Source organism: Uranotaenia lowii, chromosome 2 (assembly GCF_029784155.1).
Source record: "Uranotaenia lowii strain MFRU-FL chromosome 2, ASM2978415v1, whole genome shotgun sequence".
Lineage (NCBI taxonomy): Eukaryota > Metazoa > Arthropoda > Insecta > Diptera > Culicidae > Uranotaenia > Uranotaenia lowii.
The window spans coordinates 145,793,463-145,814,576 of NC_073692.1; the positions used below are offsets into that span (position 1 = coordinate 145,793,463).

General features: G+C 36.1%; 1 protein-coding gene across 1 annotated transcript in view; it reads right to left on the reverse strand.

Annotated features, from left to right (window-relative positions):
* The window catches only part of LOC129746871 (LIM/homeobox protein Lhx9-like), a 136,604-nt gene extending 116,753 nt beyond the window's left edge, over positions 1–19,851 (reverse strand). Inside the window, exon 1 of the mRNA XM_055740777.1 lies at positions 18,890–19,851. The gene's annotated coding sequence lies outside the window, so the exon portion shown is untranslated. The remainder of the gene's footprint in view (positions 1–18,889) is intronic.
* Between the last annotated feature and the right edge of the window lie 1,263 nt (positions 19,852–21,114).

The following is a 21,114-nucleotide window of genomic DNA, read 5'->3' on the forward strand; positions in this document are numbered from 1 at the left end:
TTATTCATTTGCCGCCTACTATTCGATCGTTAAATTTGAAATATCAATCAGAGATAATTTCTGATGACTACTTTGATTGGATTCTTCTTAACCGGTATAAGAAGATATTTTCCCTTATCATCAATTTTCTTGATACGCGCGCGTCAATACATTTTCGTGGACGTCTCCACATTGTTTTATTAGAACGAATTAAATAGGAACTTGTCTGATTTCCGGAAATTTTTATTAGAAGGAGTCACGATTTATTTCGAGCCAATAATTCGTTTATTACGCCAGCGAAAAAACAATCATGGACAAAAAGCTGAATTTTGGACTACACGAAGTAACGCGAACACTGAATTGGTTTAGTGTGTTTCCTTTTTTAAAAACGTAACGAATTTTTAGATTTATAAACCGTGTCAACGATGGGACACGCTTTTGCGGAGTTGCTTGAACATAAGTTCTGCAAATGAGTAGTGGCTTCATGAGTTTTAATTCAACTATTGGAGACCCTAACTTCCAGTTTGGGTTATATAGTGGGAATTCTTTTCTGTCTTGCTTCTACCGATTGTTCATTTTGATTACGAACAACTCGTGAGCAGATACCTAAATTCGTCAAGTCTGATGAATGAAATTCTGAGTCTGCGCTACTTGAAGTTCCTGCGGCTTTAGGACTTCCCTAACTAGTTTTTCCGACAATAGGGACAGTTTTCTGAGGTAAAACCTTTAAATGCACATCGATAACAGAAAACTCTACGCGGTATTGGACAGGTATCCAAATCGTGGAGATCACCACAATTGAAGCATTCTCCTTCCACTGGCGGCTCGTAGTTAGCTAATACTCGTTGAAATTTACTACTGTTACGTGGTCCTAGTTCAGAATCTGAGGAAACGATATGGGTTCTATTCACGTTGGGTTTCGAATTATTTGGAGATTTTAATTCACTATTGACAAAGATTCTTTGACCAGGAGGTTTCGCGAATTTCGAATTTGGTTTGGAAAACGGGTTTTTGTTACCTTTATCATGGAAATTTTTCGGATTTTTGGGACGATCAAAACTTTCACTCGAACGAGACAAATTAGGAGATTTCCTACCCTCTGAGATGGCATAAGTTTCCTTTTTAGTCGGACCAAAAACTCTGGAAAATACTGAAAAGTCGGTTGCATCTAAATCCTTCCCCAAACTTAAAAGATCTTTCATTGTTCGAACATTTTTCCCAACCAACGTTTTTCGTGAATCGTAGCGTAAATTAGACTTCAAAATTTCCACCCGTTTTGTTTCAGGAATAGGGTGATTCATTGCTAAAAAGAGTTTTTCCATTTGTAGTACGAAGCTCTGGAAAGATTCTCCCCTTTGTTGACGAGTTGAATAAATTTTCGCACGTAAAACCGAATCTAAATCTGGGTGTCGAAACTCATTTTTCAATTCTTTTACCAAGTGAGCCCAACCGGTCAATTGACTTCGATGAACGGTGTACCAGTTAAGAGCTGCACCATCAAACAAATGCACAGCAGAATCGAATAAATCAAGCGAATTCGCTTGCTCAGAAATGGCAAGTTGATGGACATGATTAATGAACTCGTTCAAACCTAAACCTTGATCATTTCCGGAGTACTTTTTGATTTTCCATTGTGAAACCGGAATCACTTTTCTTCTTGAATAGTTCTGAGAACTCGGAAAAAATCGCGGACTCTGCTCGAACGGTGGTTGCGCGGAAGTTATTTGAATCGGACTGATGTTAAAGTTGGGAATTTTTCGAGGTTCGTGGGTAAAGACATCAGCCGTCGCGGGTACTTCTTCCAAGAACGGATTCGAATCACGATTGGGTAAAAACGGAGCTGAACACGGAAGAATTTCCTCTTCGGGAAACAAAAACGGATTGGTTTTGTTCAACTTCGGAATTTCGGTAGAAGGTGGGCACGGAATTTCGTGAGTCTGAACCGGAGGACTAGCACGGTTATTAGACGCGGAAGCTTGAAACTGAGCGGTAGTGATAGTAGTCAAATGATCAATTTGTTCACGCATACCACTGATTTGTTTCGCTAACGATTGGATTAGAATACCGACGTCTTTCATCGCGTTATTGAACTCTTCTTTTGTCACAAACTCTGGCTCAACAACTCGTTTCGGAATAGTACCGGTTTTTCGTTTTTCCGCAAACGTGTATTTTTGTTCGCCTAATCTCTCCGACTCGTCATTGTCACCGATACGCGAATGTGCCGACCAGAAACCTTCATTTAAAAGGTCTAAAACTTTTCGGAACACGAGGTCACTTTCAAAACGAATTTCACCGATCGCGTGGTTTTTTATGACGGCTAATCGATGGCCTAAGTGAAGTAAACGAGCTTTCAAATGCGACGTCTGGCTTCTGGGCAATGTGGTTACCATTTGATGAATTTCGCGATAATTCTTCTTACAAATTTCCAGATCAATTTCGGGATCGATGTCGTAGTGAAGCTCAAAATTCTCACCGTCGGCTTCGTCTCGCAAAATTTGCTTAAGCAAACTCGCACGTTTTTGACGCGACGCATCTTCCGCGACGATAACTTTGCGGAGAAGAAGCTCATAGTCAAGCTCCTCCGATTGTAAGTCGTTTGGGCACATCGCACTATACACCACCGCGAAATCGGTACCGGAAACCGACGAACGACGCGAACGCATGATAGTCAGAGAAAGAACAAAATTGTCGAGGTCACAAATGCTCGTGGAAGCTGTTGCCACTTAAAATCGCCAAGAAATAGAAAGCACTAATCACTTTTACGCCCCGCTCACTTCAAGGTCAACATTCACGTGCCACTCAGCCTCGGATCACCAAATTTACCGCGTGTTTAAAAATTCCTGTACCCCGAATAATCAGCCTTGTTATGTGGTTTTCCAACCGCGAAATCAAAATAAAAAAAATTCACCAATAATAAGCCTCTGATGCGACCAGAGGAGACATTTACTTTTACAAAAGCTACTTTTGGAAAACTCCCCCTCCGCCAGGTGAAAGGAAAAATATTCAAAGAATATTTTTCCTCTCCTGAGAACCTTTTTGGTTGGGCGCCAGGTGAAACTTTACTTTTTCCCCAGGAACGGGTTCAGCCCAGAAGGGGCTGCCCAGCAACACCCAGTCCCTGGTCTAAAGCCACGGGGACTAACGGGTTTGGGCGCTCAAGGCCTCTTTTGTTCCTGGGTCTCAGGGCGTATGTTAGGCTGGGGGAGTTTTCGGATGGGTGGATTCCTACAACAAAAAGTTACCTTGGTTTAAAGCTGGTTTATTTGGCGAATTCTTGGGCGGAAAGCACACGGGGGTCGGGCTGGTAGCGGGGAAATCGCCCACTCGGTCGAACGTAGGAATCGCCACGGGACGGGCGACGCCTGGATGGAACGGGAGGAGCGGCGCGGTACCACGCACCACACTCACGGCACGGTTGGTCGATTCGGTCTCTCTCCTTCGGTTGGCAGACCACACACGCGCTTGCGAATATGCGCGCACCTCGGTTTGCTGTTGGGCAACGGGATGGGATTGAAACGGTAATGCGGTACCACGCACGCTTGGCTGGTTGATGCTGTCTCTCTCCTCGGCTAGGGTAGACCAACCACTCGCTTTTGGCTTAGCGCGTACCTTCGTCTTCGGTGATGGGTTTGGAACAATAGTGCGATACCACGCACTCTTGCTGGCTGGCTGAAGCTGTCTCTCTCCGGTTAGACCAAGCACGCGCTACTGGCTAAGCGCGCACCTCGGGACAAGGCTGGTTGGGTTCGTCACGATGGCGTGGCTCGCTAATCTTACCAACCAAACTGCTGCTTGGATTCGCACGCACGGGTTTTGTTGGTGTTGGGGAAATAGGTACACCTCGGGCTACGGTTTCGATTCACCATACACTCGCGCACGGCTTATCGATCGTTTTGCGGCTCACTCGCGCTTGCCAATCGAACCGATGATACTTTTTCGGATCGTTGAAATTCGATGTTGTACCAACACTTTGCGGAGCACTGTCTGAATACCTCTGCCTTTGAGCGTTGCCGGGAACCAAGAGGCTTGGTGATCCGTCTTGACTCACCAAGAAACCTCCGAGTCTCGATGTTCCCTTACTTGTGCGTTTTTTCTGAACGCGTGCTTGGGTGGTTGTTGCGTTCGGCTTATACGCAACGCTTCGGGCCATGTGCGTTTTCGTTATCGCCTTGTTCTGCGCTGCTGACCACCACGGGTTCGAATTTGAATTCGCCGTTGCGTTGCCATGAGCTAGCTGTTTACAATATTTCTACCCTACTCTCACCCATCAATTAATTCAAAAATGAAATAACCAAAACAATGTTACCGAGTTGGTAACACCATGTTCAAAACCAAAGTGATACAGCTTTTGAAAGAAAAATTGAACCATTAAAACAGTCGATCATCAACCAGTCTTTGTTTTGTTTACCTTTTGTACTTTTGTAGCGTTAATATCTAATATTATTTTTCTTAAAAATTTTGTAGTTTGCAGTGTTCGGTATCGCTAAGTGAAAAATTAGCGCCGCTAATTAAATCGCTATTTCATACAAAGTTAGCGATCGCTAATTAAATACGCTAAATGTGCCAAAAAAGTTAGCGCTTTAAGCTTAAAGCGCTAATCGCTAACTGTTTCCCGATCAGAAGAGAATAACAAAATTATATCAAGATGAGATATTTAGATAGTCATTTTTTTCCTATCAAAATGAGATATAATTTAGTACTCGTAGGATGTTAAAATATCTAAAATTATATCAAAAAGTCTTTGTGATCATAGCTAAATTATATCAATTTTAGATATGCTCCTTTCAAGATTATATCTCGTTCAGATAGCATAGTTTGATATTGGGCAGAACAAAACCTATCAAAATTATAACTTATCAAGATATGAGTACTTCGGGAAAAATTTCTAGTGGAATGTCAATAAACCACATTATAAGCTCAAACCCTGCTCCATTTTTGGTTTCCCAAAAATTGGATTCAATTTTATGGATTTATCGAGCGAAATTCATTATTGCACGGTTTTGGCCGTTGACTTCGATGTCCGTGTTTCATAAAAAATTGCACGTATATCAAAACATGATATAATCATTTTATTTTAGGACAACCCGAAAAAAATCTTTATCATTAAAAATGAGCTCAACCCCATTCAAGTCTGTCAATCGGAATAAGATATAATTCAGATGAGAGAAACTTAAAATCGAAAATTTTGAGTACTTAATTATAACTGAATCAGATGTAAATATCTTGGTGAGATACGTTTGGGTTATTATTTTGATATGCTCTCCTGATCGGGTTACCAACATTATGGCCGGAACAAATATTTAATTTTTCTTTAGTCACGCACTTCCCCCTTTCGATTTTTCCAACTTCCCAAGGGGGAATTAATTAAGTTTCAAGTATTTAATTTAAAATTAGATAAATTGATCGTATTTTCATAAAATTATATGAGAGAAAACCAATACGGTCAAAGATAGGATTTTTAACGAGTATCTGTGTTCTATAAATTAAAAAAAACGATTTTCGAACAATTAAAGAAAGATCAAAAGAACAGAATGTGGAAAATGGGAGCCTTATCTCTCTTTTTTTATTTTTATTTTGGTTAAAAATTTAATCGATTTAATTGGTTTTGTGCAAAGTTGATAGTATGCAATTTTGTTGCAAATAATCTTTTGTGCAATTCATTTTTTTGGCATTATTTTACATAATCCTCATTTAAAATCTTTAACCTGTTTTCCCCTTTTTCAAATTTGCCGTAGCAATGTCTAACGTTTATACAATTTCTATTTGAACTTAAAACAAAGGCTACAATAGTGATTTTATCTTATTTTCATATGAACTGATCTGTGAAATCTCTAGAAAACTGTATTGTGAAAAGTAAATAGCTCAACCACTTTAAAACAAATGCTGATGAAGAGATGTTGAAAATAGTTTTATATTGTTAAACATCTTTTATTGTTATCTTCTTCTGTAAAAGTTGCTAAAAAAAGTGCTTAAAGAGCGAAAAATGACACTAAATACATCTTTTCTCTAACTCTAGTACGCATTCCTCCAATGAATCCAATTAAGCAATCAAAATGATGCACAATGTCACTTTGACTTGATTAATGAAAAAAAGTTTATTCTAACACTAAGAATTCAAGAGATTGATACACATATATGGGAGTTAGCGATCTTCAATTAGCGGAACCAAAAAATAGCGGAACTTTTCAATTCGCTAAATCAATCTAAAATTAGCGGCAAAAGTAAACCGCTAACAAAAAGTTAGCGGACTATCTAGCGAATAGCGGATTAGCGCCTTTGTGCCGAACACTGGTAGTTTGTATTTTATCTTATAAAATTATTGAACATAACATAATAAAATTAGCAATAAATAAATAGTATTTATGAAATGAATTTGCGGTTTTATCGGTGAGGGTAAAGAGTTGAAATGAAAGACGGATAGAAGATCAGAAGAAAATTCTAAGGTGGTGAAAAGAGCGAAGAGCAATTGAAATAGAGGCTTGACCACATGCTAAATTCTTTGTCCCACACCAATTAACTGTATTGAAGAAGTAGTTCCCAATAGAGAAGGCACTACATTTTTCGATAGGGGAGGAGCGGGCTATATGCGCCTATTAAGCAAAACACTGATTTTTACCGATATTACATCGAGTATGTCTACAAAAACTATAGGGGAGAGGCGGGTAATATGCGCATATTAAGGAAAACACTCATTTTCTCCCATATTCCGATAGATAGGAGCCTGAAATCTATTTGCACATGAGCGGACATCTGTTTTCTATACGTAAGAGCAATTTTTCTGTTAAAATCTCTTACAGTTTTTGTGAAAATAATTTTATAATAAAAGAAGTCAAAATAGCAGATTTCCGAAATCGGCGGGTTAAATGCGCATATTTATGTATTAAGAAAACAACAAATTTATGAAAAGAAAACAACACCGGGCATGGTAGAAGCTTCTTTTCTCGAGGCTGTTTTTATGTGGAAAAAAAAAGGTGGAAATACCTCGTATAAACTGTGGTTTCGCTATCCAAACAAATCTTCCGGCTAGCTGGGGTCTGCTGATCATCGAGATAGCTCACAGTAGGCGAACAAACGATCCGGTAAGATAAATCCGAAATTGTTCGTGCCGCGGAAACTGTTTACAGGCACTCACTTTGATAACAACAACATACAAGTTGCTATAAAAAGCTGTCAAATTCCAACTCACGCGTAGTCACTGGTGTTTTCATCACTATCACTTTAGTGTCATACCATCTCACGTATCATTCTGCAACCATGGAAGAGGATGATGCTCTGATCTGCTACCTACATGTGTTTGAAAGTGGAAGACTTTCCAAACCGTCTCATCGAATGTGTCCAATGCAGTAGAGTGGTTCACTTTCGATGCAAAAAAATTGTCGGAAATGCTATCGAAAAAACACGTAGAAAACCATATTTTTGTTCGATCGACTGTAGTACCATGCATGCACAAAACAATTGCACCGAGAATCCTGGATTGACAGACGTTCTAAATGAAATTCGTCGTCTGTCCGTTAGTCAACAAGAAACTCAGCAACAAGTGACAACGATAGTAAACATCACTAAACAAATTGAGGCATCGCAACAGTTCATATCCGATCAATTTGAACAATTTAAAGCTGAACTCAACTTTATGAAAGAGGACAACGAGCAAATTAGAGAAGATATGGACCAATGGAAAATGAAGCACGAAGCACTAGCTGAGAGGGTGGATCAAATGGAGCTTGAATACGATAAGCTGTGTCGATCAACTCTCAATAAAAATGCGGTAATTTTGGGAATGCCAAGGGTTCAAAATGAGGATTTGAAAGCAACTATTTTCAAATTGTTTGAAGTTCTTGGGTGTCAAATGGGAGATGATTCTATATCTTATGCCAAACGTCTCGGAAGCGAAATAATAAGTTTAGCTCCTATTCTTGTGACATTCGACTGTAAAGAAAATAAAGAGAAATTGTTTGAATGCAAGAAACTTCACGGGCCGCTTTTAGTTTCAACAATGTTCAAGGATATCAATGCGGGAACAAAGAAAATTACCATTCGGGATGAGCTGACGTCATACGGAAGAGAGCTGCTGCAAGAAGCAAAGGATTTTCAAACTAAAATGGATATTAAATACGTCTGGCCCGGTCGAGATGGGAAAATTCTTCTGAAGCAGACGGATAATTCGAAGCCGATTATTATTGCTACCAAACACCAACTACAAGAATTGTGCAACAGGAATACTAAACGTTCTTTAAATATGTCCGTGGAGTCATCCGGGGAACCAAATGCCAAGCGTCATCAAACAGCGCAGTAAAAATATTCGTTTTAAGTAAATTAAATAAACATCATGGATTTCTCAGCGATAAATTTTACCTTTAATACTATTTCATGTCTGAATAAATCAAATTTTGTATCGAAAACTAATAAAACGCTTACTATTTTTCAACAAAACTTAAGAGGAATGAACACTGGAGACAAATTCGATGCATTGAAAGAATCTATAGATCTCTATGCTGGAGATCTTGATGTCATAGTCATAGGGGAGACTTGGGTTAAGGAAGCTAATAGCAAGTTATTTCATCTGAGTGGATATAAAGGTTTTTTCTCTTGTCGACCTGAATCCCAAGGAGGAGGATTAGCGGTCTTCGTTAAAAATGCTCTTATCGCCGAGGAACTATCGAATGTCCATGAAAACGGATTCCATCACATCCAAATACGCCTTAGTATCACCAGTATGCACGTAGATGTACACGCGATTTACAGGCCCCCAAGTTATCCCTCGAGCTCTTTTTTTTCTCAACTTGAATCAATATTTCATAACACTGAGCCAAATGTAACAAAAATCCTGGTTGGTGATGTGAATATTCCTGTTAATAATTTAACGAATGAATCCACACAGAGCTATTTTGACATCCTGAAATGTTTTAATATGGCAGTTACCAACACTCATCCTACACGACCTAGCAGCAACAACATCCTCGATCACGTAGTCTGTCCCGAATCACTGATGAATCATGTAAGAAATGCGACCGTAGATCCTGAAATAAGTGATCATTCCACGATAATTTCGTCATTCCTGCTTGGAAAACCTCTCACTACTCGAGTTTTAGAGAAAGTTATCATCGACTATAACCAGTTAAATTCGTATTTCGAAGCAGAATCTGTCAACATCAAAGGTAATAACGCGAGTGAAAAACTGGAAAACCTGATAGAGTTATATCGAGCTTTAAAAGTTAAATTCTCCAAAACTGTTAAAGTCGTCGCGAAAGTTAAAAGCACGTGCCCTTGGATGTCATTTGACCTATGGAAGTTGATTAAAATTAAACATAATCTATTAACTAGAAGCAAACGCATGCCTAATAATAGCGAGCTGAAATCCCTCCTGAAACAAGTATCAGCTAGAGTAGTAAGGGAAAAATCACATGCTAAACAAATTTACTACCAATCTTTGTTCAATACGTCGAACCAACGAATGATCTGGAAAAATATAAAATCAGTTACTGGAGAAAAAGAGCTTTTCGAAGATGAACTCAAACTTTTAAAAAACGATCAAGTAATTGAGAAGAAAGATGTAGCAGACATATTTAACCAACACTTCAGCACAATAGGACCCCAGCTAGCCTCCACAATTAACAGTCAACGTAATATAAACCGATTTCACACCATGATACCAAATACCTCGTCATTTTTTATGAGACCTGCCGATGAAAATGAGGTTATTTTGAAGATAAAGGATCTGAATTCAAATAAGAGTTCGGGACCAGATGGAGTTTCGACAAACTTTTTAAAAAGACACCACCGGATTTTCTCAGTCATCATAAGGGATGTGTTTAATGAAGCTATCGAGACTGGTTGCTACCCCGCTTACCTTAAGACAGCAAAGGTTATACCAATTTATAAGGAAGGTAGCAAATCGGAGGTTAACAATTACAGACCAATATCGGTGTTATCTGTCATAAGCAAAGTTATTGAGCAAATGTTGGCATCTAGATTGATGAACTTCCTAAATCAACATAACATTTTGTACAATCATCAATACGGTTTCCGAAGTGGATCCAGCACACTCACCGCGGCCTGTGAACTTATTGACGAGATAACAAACGCAATGGATGTAAGAAAATCCGTAGGAATACTTTACTTAGATCTCAAGAAAGCATTCGACACAATTGATCATACAATTTTATTGGACAAACTGAATATGTATGGCATAAGGGGAGCAGCAAATAGGCTTCTGAAAAGCTATCTCGTCGATCGCAATCAATATGTGATTGCCAACAACTTCACCAGTCAACTATGCCCATTAAAAGTCGGTGTTCCACAAGGCAGCAACTTAGGTCCACTGTTGTTCTTGATTTATATCAATGACCTACCAAAACTTGAGCTTCGTGGGAAATCTCGCCTTTTTGCTGACGACACTTCAATTCTATATATTGGTGATAATGCAGAACAAATAATCCGTAACATGAGAATTGATCTGCAGACATTGGGAGAATATTTTTCTGAGAATCTACTTTCGCTCAATCTCTCCAAAACCAAATACACTCTTTTTAGAGCACCACGCTCGAATACAGCTCAGATTATCCCGAACCTTGTCGTCGATTCAACCACTATCCAACATACAACGCACTACAAGTACTTGGGCTTAACTATTGATGATAAGCTCAATTGGGTCGAACATATTGATAAACTTAAAAAAGAATTAAGTGTTACTTGTGGATTGTTCTGGAGGATTAGAAAGTTGTTGCCTACCAAGCAAATGATAACTATGTATCATGCCTTCGTGCAATCGAAGTTGCAATACATGATTGCTATTTGGGGATGTGCATCTAAAACCAAAATGAAGCAACTACAAACTATCCAAAATAGATGCTTGAAAATAGTTTACAGTAGACCACGGCTCTATCCAACTGAACAGCTGTTTCTAAATGCAGCAACATCAATTTTTACCATCAATGGTCTGAGAGAAGTACAGACGCTGGTTCAAATGAAAAACTTTATCGATAATCCCCAAGCGCTGAAAAACCTACATTTTCCGACTCTTGATCACGGTTACCAAACAAGACGTCATGGAGATCTCCAAATTCGAAGGACGCACACGGAGAAAGCAAAACGAAGTTTTTCAAACTTCGGTATTTTTCGATACAATGCCCTACCTCTACATATAAAATCAGAACATAACTTACCGAAATTTAAAGAACTTGTTAAAGTTCATGTTCGAAGTCGAATGACTTCGCTATAACATCCGATACCATGTCCGGTACATAGAAACCCTTAGCAGCATCCCCTCAAAAGAGATTATTCTCACTGGGGATGTCAAGTAGTACTCCTTTCCAAAGTCCCAAATCCGCGCCCGAAAATTCATATTTTACATGCTGTACTTAACCCCCAAAAACCAAATTTTGCTTTATCATTTCCGCCACCGCCGCCAAGTATCGACCGCCACCACCATCCACAACCACCCGCCGCCACTCACCGACACCCACCGCCACCATCACCAGCCGCCATCCACATTGCAGCTTATCGAACAAAAAACAATAAGAAAAACCGTGAACAGAATTCAAATCAGTGGAAGTGACAAAATTGTAAACAAAATATCAAAAAAAAAAAAATTGTTAACAATATTGTAATTCGATTATTGAAAAAAAAAAAGAAATAATAAATGGAGAGGAGGTTTTGTGCCTACGGGAGCAGGAATTCAGAAAGAATTACACTCCCGCGGGCTTTCCTTCATCTCATTAAAAAAAAAAAAAAAAAAAGCTATATTTCATTTACACTCGCAATATTTTGAAATTATTTAATTGAAAATGGTAGAAACGGATGTTAGGCATACGTCAAGGCTGAAATTTTGGTGAAATTTTTTACATCACTAGTTCTTTTGCATGGAACATAGTTAAGTATGCCATATGGTCATATTTCATGGTAATATTTTGTTCATATTGTATTTTTATCGGATCAGTATGAAATTCTTCTTTTTTCGCTGTAAGATCGTGATTTGAGCGTAAATTTCATGTTTAAATGATAGGAAGTAAAAAATTTATAAGAATAATCTATTTTTCTTGATATAGGCATTTAACCTGCCTTGATATGGGCATTCAGAACCTGTCTCGTATTCCAATATCTTATCATCTACAACTTTGCCAAAAGCTTCAATTTGTTGAATTTCCGATTTCCAGATAAATAAGAAAGAAAAACCATTAAAATTTTTGTTCACAGAATCTGTACGCACGATAATTAAAATTCAATATATTATATCAAAACTGACCAAAATCTTGTTTGAATTTTTAAATTTTTTCGACTTTATATAACAATTTAATTTTTTCATGCCATGTGTTAAAAGCGTATTACCCTCAAACTGCACTGATTAGATATGATGAATCTCTAGCCATATCGTCAATCTGCTGTATGCGCATATTACCTAACATGCGCATTTAGGAACACTCCCCCCTATACACGTGTGCAGGCATCAGTTTTCTATACATTGGAGAAATTTTTATGTTAAAATTTCCGTTCGTTTTCGAGAAAACAATTTTATTATAACTGTTGTCAAAAATGCCGAACCTCAAACCGTGCAGGCTAAATGCGCCTATTTATGTTTTGAACAAAATTCCTGTTTTTGGGCAATATTTCCGTATAATTTCATTGAAACTGCTAGAAAATAATAACTTCCGTACGACAAAGCTGAAGTTTTATAAAAATCAATGTGTAATATAATTTTATGGAATAAAAAAAAGGTAGGATTGCAATTCTATGGAGGCAGTTCATCCATAAGAAAAACTTTATCAAATCTGTTCATAGATCTTCAATTATCTCTTAAGATGTTAATCAGAGCTTAGATTTGAAGTTTCAATGATAAAAATTATTTTTTTATCCTCTTTAACCTGCTATTTTAGGATGGAGACATTTTATAAACATGATGGGGGCATACAAAAACACTCTCTTATTCCACTATATTATCATTATTAAACCTCCAGAAAAGCTTAAATATGTTTTATTTTTTAAGTTCATTTAAATAAGAAACAAAAAACATCCTAGTTTTTATTTTGAGCTTCTTTACGTATAATTTTTAAAGTCAAAATATTACATCAAAAGGTATCAAAACCTTGTATGAATTTTTAAATATTTTTGAGTTTAAATATTCATAAAATTCTATCTTGTCTTATGTTTTAAGCGTATCGCCTCAAAATGCTTTGGTTAGATAAGCTGTCTAGTCAGCCATTTCATCAAACAGCCGTAGGGTCATTTAACCCGATAGGCCCATTTAGGAAACCTTTCCCCTACAGTTAATTATGGATGGTTCGACCGCCATGTGAGTGTGCACATGTGCCGACCCTAGCCATCGATGGAACGATATCGCACAATAGAAGACTTAACAGAGCAACCACATGCTAAATTGTTTTGTCCGTTCGGCACATGTGCACACTCACATGGCGGTCGAACCATCCATAATTAACTGTATCGAAAAATGTAGTGCCTTCTCTATTGGGTACTACTTCTTCAATACAGTTAATTGGTGTGGGACAAAGAATTTAGCATGTGGTCAAGCTTCTATTTCAAATGCTCTTCGCTCTTTTCACCACCATAGAATTTTCTTCTGATCTTCTATCCGTCTTTCATTTCAACTCTTTACCCTCACCGATAAAGCCGCAAATTCATTTCAAAAAACAAATTCACGGTGATTTCTCCTCTTAAAATAAAATAAATAGTATATTAGTAAATATCGAATAATGAATCTCTTCAAAGGAAATTATTTTCCATTGAGATTTCATATTGTAGTTAATTTAGTTAAATAATACATTTCCTCGCACGACATTATAAATATTTGTGTTCTCAGCATGATTAAAATTTGCTCGCGTTTACTCTTATTATCATATTGCTGCCAGACATGCTGAGAACAGTAGCGTCCATTACCAGGGGGCTCAATTGAGCCTTTTGGTGTGGGGGAGTGTGGTGGGCCGCTACAAAAAAAAAACTGAAGAAAGAATTCATCCGAAGCCGAAAAATCAGAAGTCAAATAAGAGAATTATTGTTGAGGAGGGTTCTGATACTAATTTCGCTTTTTGGTTAATAGTTAAAAGAAATTATTATCCTGAACTTAGATTTAAAAATCGTTTTCAGATTCGGAATTCAGATTTTAAACTAAGGTTCAAAAAGCAGAATTCAGATCCGGAATTTATCTATCTATATAGGGTTAGTTTTTAAATAATCATGTTTTGCTCATAAACAAACCGAAGATTTATATCTTTCAAGAAATTTATTTATAGTTCATGATCTAATCTACAAATTTCAATGAGAATTTTCATCATAGGTTTCGCCATTATTGAAAGATTTGCAAAAATATTGATGATCAAAATGTTCATCTTTGAACCTACTGTTCCTATTTTGGTACTGTACTAGTACCTTTAATTTGACCTATAACTTAAATTCATATAAAAAGTATGATTTTCGAAAATAAATAAACAAATTCATTAAAAGTGTAATCTTTTATCAAATACTATCATAAAAAAGTATTACAGCTTTTTAACGACTAAAAAAACTTACATTTCTATTATGAATATTTTAAATACTTTTACTCCCCGTCAGCTCTATCGGCAGAACAATAGCTAGAACTTTTGTATGTTTACTAACCTTTAGTTTATTTGCGTAAAGCTAACAAAAAATGTTAGAAATGTTAAATATTGGTTCTGAATTATGCCCCAACAATAAATTCGCACCTTTGTTGATCTGTCCTACTATTGCTTTGAAAATATGACATTATGAAGTTCATATTATATTATAACTATTGACATTTTGGAATAAATACTTTTTTTTAAATAATTTTTTCATGTGGGAAACATTTTAAAGGGATAAATGAAGATCTGTTAAATGTTCTAAACAAAATTAAATAACTCTGAAAATAAAATTTCAAAAATTTGATAATGATTTAATTTGATGAGTTTTGTTCTATTTTGCACATTTTTCTAGAACATTTGATATTTGTAAGACATTCCGGTTTCAAGCTTTAGCAAGGAAATTGCAAATTTACACTTTCGCAGTGTAATAATGCATCCATATTTTTTCAAAGAAGGTGTGAAGAGTATTACGGTATCCTTTTTGCCCAGTTGAATATTTGTATCCAAATCATTTTAAAAATTGTAAGGGAGCATTTAACCACACTTATAATAACATTGTTTGCATTTGCAAAACGTACAAAAATACTATAGATTGAATTAAAATTACATATATCTACATAATTTTAAATTTAAATTTCAATTTTTTCACTTTCATCAGAAATATATAGGGTAAGGACACGTTTTCAAATAATTAAAAGAAATGAAAAATTTAAATTTGGAAAATGTTGAATTTCGCACGCGGTAGTTATCCAAATAGAAATCGATCTTTTTTACATTCAGGTTTATAGAAATCATTCGTTTTTTCACCTTCCAGAAAGTAATTTTTTCTGAGAGATTATTTTTCCAATTATTTAAAGTTTGTGTCAGGGGCTCTTAAAAATATATAATCCCTGTTCGATTTTGGCAAAGTACCCGTGCATTTTGTGTTGCCAAAATCAAATCTTTTTTGAAAATTTTTATTTTTAATTTTTATCAAAATTAATGTGAAATATAATATTACCGTATGATTTATTAGATTGGCTCAATCATATTAGTTTTAAGCAGTATAGAAAAGCATTGTTTTTCATCACAAATAATGCCAAGATTGAACGAAGCATGTACCTTAAAACAATATAGGAGCCAAACATTTTTAAATTTCGATTTTGGTTTAAATAATTAACGTTTTATTCCTGGTTGAAAAAAAAATTGAACTTATTTTTAATGTTTATCTATGAGTTGTGTTCAAAACGGTAAGTTTTTAAGGCAAGTGATGCTTGGAGCCAACCCTACGAAGATTCTTATAGAACAGAAAAAATACTATAAAAACCCAATTACACAAGAAAAAATGCATTTGGTTTTTCGAAGAGTAAAAAAAATTGTTGTGGATAAGACACCATTGCCAAACAAGGTTGGCGAAAAAAATCTTTGTTTTTGACAAAAAAAATTCTCGAATTCTGTGATTTGAACCTAAGATTCTGTAACGGTTTTCTGTGACGCTAGTTCTACGAAATTCATTGCAGAAATCATGTGAAATATCAACAAATTGAAAACATTAACAGTTTTGACGGAAAAAAATCATTTTACATTCCCGTGTTTCTTGAATTATAGTCAAAAATAAAACGTCAAAAGTGACATGAAAATTTCAGATTTTGGAAATCTGTACAAAATTTTGAAAATATATGAAATCTGTGAAAATTTTAAAAATTCTGTGACACAGATTCTGTGACGAAATTTTGCTCAAAATTCTGTGATAATACAGATTTTTCTGTGATTTCGGCAACCTTGCTGCCAAGTTGAGGTTTGACTTCACTTAGGCAAATTCTAATTATATTTTTTATAAGATGCGTCTTAGAGAACCGTTTTTTAATGTAGAATATTTTTTCATAAAAGTCTTATGAAATTCTTTAAATTTTAATTTTTTCCGATGTGCTTATGACAAATAGAAAAAACGGCATTGTGAAAAATAACGAACACTTTCATTCTACCAGTTGTCAATTTCATCGTTGTAAGAAGCAATGTCAATGTGATTCTGATATTGGTAAATGGTAAGTTTTCGTTGACATTCAATTTTAATGAAGGTTGAAAATACTTGTAAACTCAATAGATATATTATATTTTTTATTTACATTTCAGATTAGCCACCGGCAAGAAGCGCGTCAATGTCAAAGGGCTGAAAATCTTTCAATTTTATTGTTTTAAACAATTTGCTGAGCAAAAAATCTTTCGAAAACAATATGTGCGTCATTTTTGATTCAGTCTTACAATTTTTCAATTTTTCATAACTTTCGGTTACATAATTTTGACTAGTAGCCTAAGGAATATTTATATTAAGTTCTAATATGTTCATCATATCATATCATATCATAGATAAACTTTCAAATTATTCAGCTATTATCAAAATTCAGTTAATAAATCTATTTTCAAGTTTGAAACCCATGAATGCTGCTTTATTTTAAAGGGAGTTCAAATTTAGATTTAAGATTTCATAAAAATAAATTTGTTTATGATATCAAGAAGTTATACTATTAATATTCTTATATGTGTTGAGCGCCTACTTCGTTAAATAATTCTACCGTGTAAAAGCAATCGAAAGATTCCCTTTAACTTGACCACGGTATTTTTAACGTTATTTACCCAACTAAACAGTAATATACTTGTATTCATGATTGATATATATATTCATGGTTGATTTATGGCAAAAAAAAAATAACTTTTTAACCAAAATTTAGGATTTTTGTTTTGTTTTCAAAACAAGCTGATTTTTTCGAGTTTAACCCTCATCCGCATTAGACACATTCCACGCGCTTGTACCGCTCAAAAGAGATTTTATCCGTTCGCGTATCAAAAAATCTCAAAATTGTCTATAATTTTGATAACTCAAATCACACAAAACCAACGGAAAAAAGAGAAAAAAAGTTTTTTTTACACATGTTTTAGATGATTTTGAAAATCAATTTTTTTGTTGGAAAATGTGGTTATTTTGACAACTTTTACAAAATTGTTAATTTAAATATATGGATGAATTTTTTTTGGAAATTTTTTTAGGATGTTTTGAGGCCAAGAAACACGGCTTCATTTTGTAGAAAGAAGAATTTTTTTATATCCAATGTAGTTGGTTTGAAAAGCGAACAAAAGCAGTCGCAAATGAATGAATTCACGTCACAAAAAAGGGAACTTTTTAATTTTACGAGAAAACTATGACATTTTTTAATTAAAAAATGATATTTTCTTTGAAAATGATAAGACGATTCTTAAACTCTATAATTTATAGAAATCGGTTGGAATCTAGCTGGGTTACAACAGCGCGAATGAGTGAATTCACTTCACAAAATTTGATTTTTTGTTAAATTTTATATGAAAAATATGCTCTGAAAGCTGTTCTACCCTCAAGATGGTCAGATTTTTACAAATCGAGCACAATTTAGTTGATTTTTTCAATAAGTTCATTATTTTCAAATAAAAATACAAAAAGATAGAAAAAAATTTTTTTTTTGTGAATCTTTAAATGAAGACATTAGTAATTTTAACATATGATCCCTCAATATGTTGCTATTCAAGTGCCAATCAAAATAAGGAAAAAGTAAGGTGCAGATACTGAAAATTTATGATTGCAAAAGTCGGAACAACAGAATATCGTTTTCGAAAGTGTACATGAAATTTGAAGGCTCGAACTGTATATTGTGTGACGTGAATTCAGTCATCTACCCTGTTCTGTTGAAACTGAGTGAATTTACGTCACAACTTTAAATAAGCATAACTTCGTTCGTTGTAGCTTTATCGAGAAGCTACGTACATAAAATTGGGAGAAATTATTTTTTTCTACAACTCATTTGAAGACATCGATATTCTTTTCCACAGAGAGAACAGGAAATCCAAGTTGTATGTACTAAAGTAAAAAATGGTCAATTCTAGCGTGAATTCCCGTCACAAAAGTAATCAATCACAACAGAAACAACTTAAATTTTATAATGACCAAATCATATTCATTTTGAAGGAAATTCAATTTGCGACCGTTTGCTACAATTTTTTTTATTTTCAAGCAAAATTGGTTGACTTCTAGAATGATAACAGTGCAGAAAAGACCGGAAAAGCGATTTCACGTCAAGGTGTAATGTGTCATTAGTTATTCGATAGATATCTACATATTGAAGATAATATTTCTGTTGATGGATTTAGGTTCAAACAAACATCGCACACGTTGGTTAGGATTCCGTTCTATTTTAAGCTTTTCAACTGGACGCCTATAAATCTACGGAAAAATTAGTCTTTGCAGGAAGAGGTCCTTCCAGTCAAAACAAACTCATCTCATGAATTTTTGTCTCTCTGCCGGGGTTAATGATTACCGTTTCACATTTTCACATGATTTCCGTGGGTTCACAAAACGATGTTGTTGGATGTATTTTTGTTGTTGTTATTGTTGTAAATCAGCATACAGACCGAACCATCACCGTCGTAGCACAACAAACATTGCAATCATTAACAACATCGACGTCATCGGAAGTTGCTTCATCAACATCATCATCACCACCATTATTTATGCAAATGAGTTAACTGCTTCCGCTTTTTCACACTAACTAATAGGGGGACTCAGTGTCTCTTCCTTTAATTGGTTCTATCACTGTATTGGTTGATCTCTAGCAGTCGGTGACGAGGTTGCCTGTGGTTGTGTAATTAGTATCCTCTCAACGATGATGAAGATGCTTCTCATCCCCTGCCCCATCACTACTGGCCAGCCTCATTTGCTTCTGGAGCTATCTTCGGAAATCTTCCCGCCACACTGACTGTCGTCGTCTGACGCTGCTGGCTGCTGCTAATCCTTGATTTCGGAGTCGAGATGTCCCCGGTAGGCAAGCAAAAAAAAAACGGGGGCTCCCCCAACTATTTAGGTCAAGACACACACCATCATCATCACGAGCTTGAGTAAACACGCGCGCCGAGAATCCAAAATTTCGAACGGCGATGGAGATGAGGGCGGCAATTAAACCGTTTCTGTCTGACCGCTTGACTAAATTACACTACAAAACACACACCACGTGGATTGCGGCGCGACAACCCGGAAACGGAAACCGCACCTAACGCAACAACACTGCTGAAACGGATGCTGGAGCCTGGAGCCTTATGCCAGAACGGCTGCAACCGATCGAAGAAGCGTTTCTTGTGTAACTTTTGGCACCCGCGAGGGTCTTAACTTCCGTCCCGATAAGGACGAATCCACTTTTTTCGCCCTTAGACGAACCCTTCGAGCAGCACACGACGGATGCAGCCCGAAAACACAAAAAAACGGCAGACAAACCGAAGGCGAGATCTCAACTATTTCGTACATCCTCGAATATTTTTTTTCCACCATCGAAATCAACATCAGAGCAGAGTCATCATCCAGAACCACCCTCATAATCAGCACCGTCATCGTCCTAGTCATCATCATCATTTCATCATTTGAAACGAGCGCGCCCTCCCCGTTTTTCCGGGATCAAACATTCACAGTCCGGGAGATTCTCCCGGCAGGAGGGGTTGGTATTCGAGTTGTTTTTTTTCTTTCTTCTATTTCGTTCTTTTCCTAGTCGAGGGCTGCGCTAAAGCACCCAATGGGTGGGGGGTGATTTTTCGGTACTCAGCAAATTTTTCGCCCATCCAGTCAGCGTTTTGAAGCGATTTTAGGGAGATATTTGTTTGAACAAGAGAGGGAGAGCATAAACCGGAAGTGTGTGTGAGTATATTGTTACGACGGGGGTTGAGAGAGAAAGAGAGAGAATTTTCGACCAGAGACTCCACTACTATCACATTGGAAAAACATCATTTCGGAAGGCTTTTCTAACGATATCGAAAAAGGGTGGGAGCAGAGTTGGTAGGTAGGTTTTTTTTTAAATTGCTGTGTTTTTACGTTTCTGTTCAACCGTCGAAATTACTCCAGATTTTTAATTACCAAATTTTTGTTCAGCATTGGAGCACTAATGTAAACACTTCATTAGAATCGGCATTAATTTGCTTTTCTTGTGGGAAAAATCTAATTGCGTAAATCTTGCGTTCTTCCGTTCCTTGATTCACAGGTTTCTCTAAAATTTTCTATCATCTTTGAAAACTTCATCAATTTCAGGAACGAAATGTACCAAAGGCGAAATCAGACCATAAGATCGGATTTGTAAATTTACAAAAAGTCCGAAAAACAGTTGCCAATTGAAAAGTAGTCTTGCTGTAGTTTTGCATTTTAGAACCCAATTTTACTAATATGTGTTGAATAACATCAACTTCCCAATACATTTTACAAAATTTATCACTTGTGGCTAAAGAGCTTTCAAATTTGGTTGAATTCAAAATACGTTTTTTCATTTTAGAATAAAAACCTTATAAACACTACATACAAATGAAACTTTCTCTCCATGAAGGTTGAGGAATTGCCCTTTACATATATTTTTGTTTTTATAACCCTCAGAGATAGTTTTTTCTACAATCCTCGATATTAAAATCACTTTAAAAATTTGAGAATAAAAAAATCCACGATTCTCTTGTAATATGTAGGATGTTGGTATCATTTATTTCCTTAAGGATTAGGGTCTGTTCAATTTATGAC